Source organism: Chamaea fasciata, unplaced genomic scaffold, assembly GCF_029207755.1.
Source record: "Chamaea fasciata isolate MVZ Bird 193981 ecotype frontalis unplaced genomic scaffold, bChaFas1.0.hap1 SCAF_15, whole genome shotgun sequence".
In the NCBI taxonomy this organism is placed as follows: Eukaryota; Metazoa; Chordata; class Aves; order Passeriformes; family Sylviidae; genus Chamaea; species Chamaea fasciata.
Window position 1 is genome coordinate 13,565,511 of NW_027094100.1, and position 8,945 is coordinate 13,574,455.

The window sequence follows — 8,945 nt, forward strand, 5'->3', positions numbered from 1 at the left end:
AAGGCTCTCTGCAGCAGCCAGAGATGGAGCCCCAGCTCAGCCCTGGAGGTTCTGTGGAGCTTGGGAACTCAGCCTAAGACCTGCAAAAAATCCTTTCGCCGGGCGCTCAAAATCTACCTGAAAACGTGGAGGGGTTTTGCTTCTTTTGAGATGGTTTAAAAGCATCCTAGCCCTCATTTAGTGAAACTCAATTCTCTAAATTTCACTAGTTTTCACTGTATTTCAATCACTATATTTCAAGGTCTGACCTTTCAGACCATGCCCAAAATCAGCGGGGAGAAGAGCACTCGGAAACAGGCCTGGAAAACAAGGAGAGATTGTCTGAGATTGCCTTTGGTGTAATTCTCTCCTTTTTGCTTTGCTCTCTCCAGTGTCCTGTGCCAATGCCATCATCCTGATTTCTGCTTTTTTCCTGGCATTAACACCCCTCAGTTTATCACGGTAGAAGTTCTGAATGGTTCTTCTTGCACGTAGCTAAAGAGTGAACAAGGTAAACTCTTTTTTATGGACAGCAGGAATAACGACTGGCACATTGCTTTTTAACAAAAACCTGCTCAGGTCTTGGGTGTACCTGATTCATACAGAAAATAACCTGAGGAAACAAAAATAAAAACACTTTGGGGTGTTATTCAAACATATAAATCTCCATAATAAATGTTGTTTTTCTGCGTTCCTTCCACCAAAATTAAAGTTCTAAATGGTGTTTTTAAAACTTTACTTAAAAGTAAATTATTATGTTTAAAGGGCAAGAATTTAAGTAGATTTGGTGAAGCACAGGGCCAGGAGTTGGACTGGATGATCTTTGTGGGTCCCTTCCAAATTGGCATTTTCTGCGATTCTGTGATTCAAGCACGGGTTTATCTTTAGGAAACAGAACAATTTCTCAGCCCCAGCTGTTATTCCCGACTTCAGCCGTGGAAACATCCCTCATCCTGGATGTTCTCTGTGCCACGGGAGCACAAAATCCTGACCAGAGCCGCCAGCTGCATCCTTTGTAGGAGAGAATTGGAGTCACATCTTCCAGCAGGTTGGGAGGGCTCAGGGATGGGGAGCCCTGGGGACAGGATGGGAGCTCTCTGCTGCTGCTGGAGCACTTCCCAGGAAACCCACAGGGCCCCTGAGGGCCACAGGGCACAGGGGGGGGGACTTGTATTGCTGACAAATAACTGCACCGTGGCTGTTTAATGTTTGCAACACATCAGCAGCAGCGTTCGGAGGGGCAGCCCGGAGGCCTGGAGCTGTCAAGGCAGATAATGGCCCAGCACAGTGCTGGCTAATAATAACCCCGGGCCCCGCTGCTCCCTGTGCGAGTGTGAGCTCCACAGGTCTTTTTTCCCCCCTGTTTTTGCCCCTCCCTGCAGCTGTCGATGTTACATTTTGCCGGGGACGTCTGCAGCAGATCCAGGCTGCGACCTTCAGAAGGCACAACCTCCCTCCTGCAGCAGCCGCTCCTCAGAGTTCCACCAGCACGAGGCACAGGGGCAAAAAAACCACCCCAAAACCATCCCGAAGCCACCCCAAAAGAGAGCCCGGAGCTGAGCTGGCCGCTGGTGAGTGGCTGCCCGCCCTGGGGGTGACTGTCACACCTCAAACATCTCACGGTGCCAAGCCAGCTGTGGTCCAGTATCGTGTCCCAGCTCTTTTCCTGTGCACGCCTGAGGGCTCTACATGGAGTGATGCAGGGGAGAAAATACCTGTTGAAGGTACCAAATTTTGCCTTTCTTGGAGGGTTTATTTCTCCTGCCAGCTGTAAAAATGGTTTAAGGGTGCTAAAGAGAGGTCGCTGGCGCTGCCCGGGCTCCCCAGGGAATGGGCACGGCCCCGAGGCTGCCAGAGCTCCTGGAGAACTTGGACAGAACTCCAGGGATGCCCAGGGTGGGATTTTGGGGGGGTCTGTGCAGGGTCAGGAATTGGTCTGGATCATCCCTGTGGGTCCCTTCCAGCTCAGGATATTCCATGATTCTATGAATGCTCGGGTTTGGTGTCACCTTATCATGCCAGGGGTGAATTATCAGGTGGAACTGTTCACTCTGTAAAAAAAAAAAAAAAAAGGAGATTAAAGCATCGAGTTCAACACACAAAGCAAACAGCTCAGCCTCCACCGAACACAGTGAGGAAAAAATCTTGTGTGAACAGCTGTCCTGTGGCATTATCCAAGCTGCAGCTGACTCAGGGTGAGTGTGGCCTCTCTGTTTGTATTTGGAGACACCTCCAGTGCTGGAGAAGAAAGAGTGTAAAAACCATGAAGCACTGTGCCCAATTAAAACCTCTTCCAAAGCCTCAGCAAAATGTAAACATGCTCAGCACTGTAAATCAAAAGAGACAAAAAAAAAAAGCTTATTTTTTTAAACCCACTATTTTCAGTTTCACTCACCTTGATCCAAAAGCAGCGTGAGGATTTTATTGTGCCTTATCCATACGTGAAAGGATGGAAAATTACAATTCAGACGCCAGTCACATCCTGTAGCTAAAAAACCAGGAGATAGGAGTGAAGTAGCAAAGAGAACCCAAGAGCGCAGGGATAAAGGAGATAAATCAACTCAAGGACCTGTGCTCAAACAGCTGTGAAGTGAAATGGGTTTCGTCTCTATCTGAAAGCTCAGACTAGGAAGGTACAGCAAGGAGGGAACAGCAGGGCTGAGTGCAAAACATCCCAGGGCGGGAACAGCTGGCTTGGGGGAGCTGAAGGTGAACAACCTCCCTCATTATTCACCTGGAAAAGGGCCTGGCTTTGGGCCACTCACTCCAGGGCCAATTTGTGGCAAATTAGGACATTTCCAGTGTCCTTTAGGTCCAAGTGTTGGAGAACTGGAGGGTTCTCCAGTGGAAATGTGAGGTTTCCCCTCTGCCCAGCGTGTGGACAGAGGGAGGGAAGAATAAATAAATGACAGATGCTGCAGTGATGTGGGGACACCAGGAATGTCCTGGGTCAGTTTTCTTCTCCACCTGTTTTTGTCCTGAACACCGACATGGTTCAGGTCTCCTGAAAGGGCACAGGGGACTGAGCCAAACTTCTGGAAGTGCCCCCAAAACCTGGGGATATGCTCCCAAAACCAGCTGGTGTTTCTTCCTGTCCATTTCCTAGGAGGCTGAAATGGAAGATTGTGGTGCCAAGTGTTTCCTCATTAGCACCAAGGTTCTCCAGCAGCACGGAAATGCAGGAAGCAATACTGGCGGATAAACAAAGAGTTAATGATTAATTAATTGTGGCTCATGGTATCTGTGTCCTCCCACTGCCCCCCAGGCTTTGAAATTTCAGCTGGGAAACCAACATTGCTGCTACCACAGGCCCTGCAAATCATACTTTATCAAGCTTTATCTTTCTGATCAAACACCTTTCAATTACAAAAGAGAAAAACCAAAACCACCTTTCATCCAAATCCCCAAACACTGCCCATCAATTTAAGTCCTTTTTCCTGTATTTCCCCTGATCACAGGACTTAATTTATGCTAAGGACTTCATGTTTGATTTTGATCAAGTCACTTTACCTTCTCAGGAGGGAAATTCATCTGCCCTAACCCCAGCTCTGTAAAATCAGCTGGCTGGTCCAGGCTTTCTGCAGAGGCTCCCAGCGTTGTCAGAGAGAGCCAGAGCTCCCCAGAGGATGCTTCATCTTCTCCTGGCAGAGGGGCCCAGGTCTGAGCCTTGGTGATCATTAATCTTCAATCTGTGCTCTGCTGCTTGCCCAGCAGGACACATCTGATCCAGAGCAGGAGTGATTTACAGATGAGCTCCGAGCCAGCAGAGCAGGGCAGCTGTGAAATGAGGGTAACTCTCCTTCATCCTTCTGCCTGCTCTGCACGTTTGCATCTCAATCCTGCAGATATTTATCCACGTTTAGCTGTGGGCAGGTCCATGAAAAGGAGCAAGGCACTGATTTCCCGCAGGACTGGGGCCCGGGATTGCAAACTTTCAGCTGAAGGGCTGCTCCCCAGCAGGTTCCTGTGCAACAAGCACTGTGTGATTCCAGCTGAGCCTTCCAGGCCCCAAAGTCTCAAATCCTTGTCACCAGCTGACAATCAAACCCCTTCCTGCTGCTGGGGTGAAGGAACAGGTGCTGGTGACAAAGGTGCCCTCAGCCACCCGAGTTTGCCTCCACAGACTGAAATTAATTCAGTGATCCAAACTCAGAACCAAATCCTGTTTTTTATCAGGGGGATGCTTGCCAAAGCACACGGCAGAATGCCTCCCTGATCCATCCAGAAGGATCAGCCAGACCCACGGCATGTGGCAAAGGAGGAACTTTTCAGAAGCATTTGGGCTTGGAAATCATCCCCAGGCAATTAAAAGCTGCGTGAACCCGAGTTTTGCTCCTGCTTGTTTGCAGAGTTAAAACATTCCCTGAGAAAGAAAACAAAACCAAATAGGCCTCAGCAGCTTAATGAGGATTTTATTATCCTACCTCTTATTTACTGGTATGGAAATGCTCAGCTCGTGCTGTTAAATAGCAGCCTGTTTCTTTTTCCATTTTCTGGGGCTTTTAGCTAATCAGCTTGAAAATGCACTTGCCATTAATCTGGTAACCACCATTTCCTTCAGCAGTGCTCAAACCCTGGCGTTCAGGTTAATGTTATTTGAAGATGAGATCTGATTCATTTGTTGCATCTTTTTTAATTATGAAAGGCAATTTAGGTATAATCATCCCATTTTCTGAGCTTAAGTTGAGTTCACTGTTCACCCTGGCCAGCTCCCAGCCCGGTTCCCTGCACCAGTCTCTTCCCAGTTTAGATGATTAAGTGACCAGATTGCTTTGGACTTTCTTTTTTTGGTTCCTTTCATGGAAACCCCAGGGGCCCTAAGCATTTTAAAGCCCTGTGTGTACACAAACCTCGACAGGAGGACGTAAAAAACAAGTGTCAGAAATCAGTTTGTTGGCAAAACACGGGGAAATATCAGCCTGTGTGCCCTAAGCACCGTCTGAGAGCACAGACAATTCCTGTCAGGGTGTTGAGGTGCATTTGTGGGCTGCAGTGGGGCTGCCTGCTCTCAGGGAGCAGCAGGGTTCTGGCTCAGAGCTCTGGTTTGTTCTCCAAGCCCAGACAGCTCCTTTTGGGGTGAACAGGAGCTGTTCCTAGCAGGAAGCACGGGTGGTGTGTTCCCCAGGCAGCTCCCAAAGGTGGGAGGAGAAAATCTGCTTGAGGTGCACACCATTTCCAGTCATTCCTGCTGGATGATTCTCAGGGAGCATCCCAGCCTAAAGAGTCTCAGATTCTCTACAAGGTGTGGAAAAAAAAATGGGATTTAAGAACTTTTGGCAGCCAGGTGTGTCCTCAGCACCTTGACAGAACTGTAGATGCCACAAGTTGCCTGGGAGGGCAGCTCTTGGCTCTGAGCTGGCTCCTGTCTGCCAGATCAGCTCCTCTGGGCGTTCAAAGAGAAAAAATTACAAACCCTGAGCGCACAGAAATGAGACTGGTGAATTGCAGAGGCCAGGTGCAATGCCTGTGTACAGCCTGGTGTTCTGCAAGGCTTGGTTTGATTTGTTCCCCCGATGTTCCCTCTGGTGACAAAGGAGGAGACCACGAAATCCACCCCCAGCTCCAGAGCAGCCTGGGAATGACAGGGAGAGGATCAGCCAAGGAAACTGTGGCGTTAAATCAAAACCCCAATTTCCACAGAATCGCGGACATTCCATGGGATCTGCAGGGACATCTTTAGCCCTCTCTTCACAAAATACACTTTTGTCTTCGCCCTTTATTCATTAGAGATTCATTAGCATGGCTGGGTTGTACAAAAGGCATCAAATCACACAATACATGGGGATAGTCAGCTTCCTCTTACCTGCATTTTAAAGCAATTTTCTCCTCCTTAAATAATCTACACATGTTAATTAGAGGCTAGTAAAGTAGCTTAAATGGTGTGAAATTAGAGTGAATTATTCATGTCATTTCTTAGCTGCAGTGGTTGCAGATAATGTTTTTGTTTGGAGGGGAAAAAAAAGACTTAAATAATGAGAAGATGGAAATTCTTATTAATTTGTTTGCTCAGGAATAGAAGCTGCCTTTATTTTTTATTTTTTTTTTCCCCCTGGTGAACAGGGCTTCAGTTTAGAAGAGCTCTTCAGCTGAGAAACAAACAGTCACTCATTTAGGCAGAACATGTTGACCGATCTTTAATCACTGAGTGGCCTCAAACCACTTCCAGAGATAACAGGGATGCAAAAATAGCCTTTTGCAGGCTACACAGCCCACGTCCTCTGCCCGGGGCTAAATGTTCCCGGCAGCAGGAAAAGTAATTTCCAGGCTGCGGGTTGGGGCTGGAACATGACAAGTTCACCATTTTTTAAGAAGCTTTTTTGGAGAGAGAGGAACAGATGGGTCCATTTGTCCTTGGGAGCAGAGGCCACTCTGGGTGATGCTCTCTGGGCACAAACCTGCGCCAGTGGCCTGGGATTTATCTGACTCTCTCTGAGAACAGCCCCACACCTGGATCTTCCTCTCTCCCATCCTGGGGCTCCACCCCAGCAGTAGGGGCGGAGATGAAAGGCAGATTTTTTAAAAAATACTATTTTACCAGGTTTTGACTCGGAGCGACTTTGCTAAAGCAAAAATTAATAAGACTTAGATAGAAAGCTAATTAGCAGAAAGGCAATTAAGCTGTCCCAACAGGAGCCATCTTCAGTGCCTCAGCTGGAACGTGCTGTTCTCTCCCACCAGGTAGAGCGGTTCCAGTGTCATGCAAAGCGTTCAGCTAAAGAAAGCACAACCTCATTTGTCTGTTTGAAAACAAATTTAAAACCCAACAGGGAAAATATATCAAGAAAGGGAACAGAGAGGAGCAGGAATTCAGTAATAAGAGCTGAAGAAACGCAGCGAAGAGGCTGCATCTGCCTTTGTCTACACGGGCCCAACAGTGGCACTTTATGGCACCTGAAGATGCTGTAAATCTCTTTACCCACCTACAAGGAAATCAGCTTCTTCTAAATGGCAGGGATGGCACTCACTGCTTTTATAATTTATATGTGCCTGCAGGCTGGATCCCGGGAAGAGCCTCCTTCCTTTCCCTCACCCCCCCAAGCTTTTAATGCAGGGAGAGGTTTCAGCCTGGTGAAGGCTGAGACACAAGGGACAGAATCAGAAAGGACGCACAGGGATCCCTCAGAGCTTTCCCAAAGTGCAGGGAAATGCAGGAGCCGTGTGGAAAAGCACCTGGGGATGTGAAATTGGAGTGCAAGCACCAGCCCAGGGCTGTAACTCAGCCATGCCTCACTCGGTGCCCCTCCATGAACAGCCCCCACTTCTCATTAAAGGGTTGAGCTCCTTTGCTTTTCTGCAGGACAGAAGTTTATTTAGCGGTGCATTGCTCAAGAGTAGACAGCATATGGGGAGTTCACAGCCTGGTGTAGCCCATAATAATCTGTTCATGTTCCTGTCTCCAAAGTCAATGGCAAACACAGCAACAGCCCCAGTTTCAACTCCCAGTTTAGTGCCCTACTCACCAGACCACAAAATTGTTTTTTATATAGACGGACACATAAAGATATGGATGGATGGCTCAAAGCCTGATTTTATTGCCATATGGACACCTAAGAATTAGCATGTTAAAATGCAAAGGACTTTATCTGCTGCATATTAATGAGTTCCAATCTCCTACAATGAGGCAATAATGAAATGACCTATAAAAGCAGTTAACATCAGTGGAAGTGAGATCAAACAGAGCTTTGCTGCTAAAAACTCTCCTCTGACTACAGAGGAGCCCACATCTCATCAGAAATTGCCTGCCCTTTACAGCACAGCCATCTCAAATGTGATGGAACCATTCCTGGGGTCAAATATCCAATGGAATTCTGTCCATCCCCCTAAAATCCCGAGCTGCTTTCTGGCACCTCATCCTGCAGAATGCCTGCACCTTCAGCAGAAACCTCCCAGCACTGCCACAACCAGGTTCAGACCTGGCCCCTCTCTGTGTGTGAATTGACATCCTCAAGGAATTCATCTTAAAAACCCACAGAGGGTCTTTTCTCCTCTCGCCCTGCTGAGATTGGTGAGTTCCCTTTGGGTTTGGGTGTTCTTATGCCCCCAAGGCACACTCTGCATTGCAGATTTTCCTTGGGACAGCCAGAGACGCTGCCAAGCCCCACGGAGCTCCCAGCAGGAGGGAGGGAACATATGTCTCCAACAACATGAAAGGCTCTGGGTCGAGCTCCCAGCAGGAGAACTCCCACAGATTCCCAGGAACCACAAACATGATCTTCACGCCTTGGCAGGAGCTCCAAATCCGTGATCCACCGGGGTGGGAATAACTGTAGATTTGCCTTATCCCCGTTTTCCCTCTGTTTATTTCAGCTGATCAGTGAGACAAACACGGCAGAGAATGTCCCTGTCATGTTTTCAGTCCTTGTCCAAGGACATGAAGAGTGGCCAAAATTCCTGGTGGGTGCCTGGAGAACCAACAGTGCAGGACACACGAGGTTGTCGCTCCAATTGCGGAAATTTTTTGACGTCTGGAACCCTCGAGGATGGAGTGACCACGAGCTGGAGAGAGTTGCACCAAGTTCTGAGAGCAACTTGAAGCTCTGAAGTTGATTTCCCTGGAAATTTGGATCCATCAGCATTTCCAGTGAAATTAAAAGTCCACAGGATTCTGCTAAAAGGGGAGATTGCAGGCGAATCCACAGACACTGACTGCTTTCCCCCCCCTAATTAATAAAATTCTTTTCTTCTTCAAAGTGTTGGGCTATTTCATTACAAACTCAAACAGGGGACACTTTGATCTAAAGAATAAGGTGGTTCAGATCTCTGCTAATTAGCAGCTGTCCTTACAGATTTTGGCAATGGGTTTGATGGAAAACTGTATTATATGTAATCTGTCCTGCCTTGCTCTGTGCTCAGGATGGGAACAGCACAGAGCATTTATTTGACATGATGGGATGCATCATGCTGACAACAGTGTTGCACATTTTGAAACAAAAAAAGACATTAGAGGTATGAAAGTGAAAATAAAA

The 8,945-nt window shown here is 47.6% G+C and overlaps 1 long non-coding RNA gene across 1 annotated transcript; it reads left to right on the forward strand.

Moving 5' to 3' along the window:
* The first annotated feature begins 352 nt into the window (after positions 1-352).
* Positions 353-8,634, forward strand: LOC136297307 (uncharacterized). The gene is made up of 3 exons (XR_010723131.1): positions 353-490; positions 1,362-1,703; positions 8,287-8,634. It is a non-coding gene; the product is annotated as an uncharacterized lncRNA (long non-coding RNA).
* The last annotated feature ends 311 nt before the right edge of the window (positions 8,635-8,945 follow it).